Source organism: Lissotriton vulgaris, chromosome 8, assembly GCF_964263255.1.
Source record: "Lissotriton vulgaris chromosome 8, aLisVul1.2, whole genome shotgun sequence".
NCBI lineage: Eukaryota > Metazoa > Chordata > Amphibia > Caudata > Salamandridae > Lissotriton > Lissotriton vulgaris.
The window spans coordinates 1,279,349,904-1,279,351,786 of record NC_141696.1 but is presented as its reverse complement, the minus strand read 5'-3'; positions in this window follow the sequence as shown (position 1 = coordinate 1,279,351,786).

Below are 1,883 nucleotides of genomic sequence, written 5' to 3'. Positions count from 1 at the left end.
CGAGAGTGTGGTCACAGTGGCTTATTTACCTATAGGGAAACATGGCAAAATGTTTGCACATGCATGTATTATTATTACATGTATGATCTTTATTTCCTTTATTTTCTGTGGTAACATGTATGGTCTTTTACGATTAATATGTTACATGGATGTTTTATTACATTTGTTTTTGAGACGTGTACCATTCCCATATGTAATTTGGCGATATGTTGCTTACTCAGTTATGCATCATGTGCGCAATTTTTTCCACCTGATATTTCCATGCACCTTTATTGTCTCTCGTTTGCTATTGTGTAAACATGCATGCAAGAGTCTATAATGTTATTCTAGCTTTTGAATGCACTTTCCTCTCCTCTCGTTTTGCTTTTTGGTAGACATGCATGGAGTAGTTGCTAATAATATTCTGGCTTTTGTAAAGAAGGGAGATGTGTTATACCTGCTGCTCAGCCAGTGTGATTGGAGTTGTGGAATGTTGGTGTGTGGTGATGCATGGAATGTTGGATGAGTGAGAGAGTTAATTGGAGAATGGGCTGAGCAGCATGAAGGCTGCTCCTGGCGGGACTCTTCATATAACATCTTACTTAATAAATCAATTTACTTAATCCACCTTGGAACAGGACGTCTTCATTTACAACAGAGACTAGCTTTGAAATCTGTAGTCTCCCACCTGAATCAGAAGAATTGGCATGAATGCATAGTGTCGGCCCAAGTTGTGCGGCCAATAGCCCTGTTCGTGGTGCAAATAAGACACTGATCATTGAGAATGGGTCTCATTATTATACTTAAAACTACTGATATATATACTTTTTTTGGCTAAGTCAAAACTGTACAGATGTTGTCAATGCTTAGAATAGAAGATTTCCCAAACCGCTTTTTAGGTCTCGCCAACGCAGCGCGCAAGCGATACTTAGGAGATGACCTCTTGGAATTGCTCAGGACTTTTTGGGAAACTCGTTCATGTACTGCACTGTTCCCAATGAGCCCTCGTGCATGTGTGGCGTTTACCTTGCGGGAGCGAGCAGCGGCGCCATCTGTTAGCAATTATCACGCTCGTTCCCGCAAGGTAAACACTGTACATGGACTGAGCCTACCGTAGCATTTCTGGTCGCTTTACCTTTCGCAGCCGCGGTGCAGCGCTTGTCTGTTATAATTATGGACTTACAATTCCCGGCATGCTTAGTTCTGTTTAGTTAAACATTAACTACAACAACCAAAACCGGACTTGATGGAAAGTTACCGTCGTGGCATTGAGAGCCACTGGGCAGTTGTATCATATATTGATACTATAACACCTTTCAGAAGGTCGAATCATCCCTCGTCGACAAATTGCATCTATACCAGCAGTTTACCCACCCATGCCGTTTGTACCCAGACTAGTGGACAGATCGCTCCTTTTCGCTTGGATGACAATTGGTTTAATTGAAGCAAACTAACTACAATTCCCACAATGTATTAAATTGTTAAATGGAAGCCTGAGACTGTCACAGCATCCCGATGACAGAGCGATCTACAACCAGAATGCAAAACACCAAGCTCTCACTCACTTGCGAAGGTCAATTACACACTCAAAAGTTATTTGCACACCAGCTGTTGCGCTGCAACAGACCCCCAGACACAGCCTGTGTGTTCTTGTTAAGCACAGCACACCCAGCGTTTCTGTAATCTGTAAAGGGCGTGCTGCAGACTGTGGTATACAGGGCTTTGATGTACACTTGTTTGAAGGCCCCTCCAGCACCTACCGCCCGACCCCACCCTTGGCGTGCCCCAGCAGGCAGGGAGCCTGGGAGTGCAGGCATGACAGAGAGCATTCCTGGGAGCCCGGGCTAGCAGCCGCCACTCCGGAGGAGCCTCTCCAGGACGGGCATTTGCGCAAGGATCCTGGG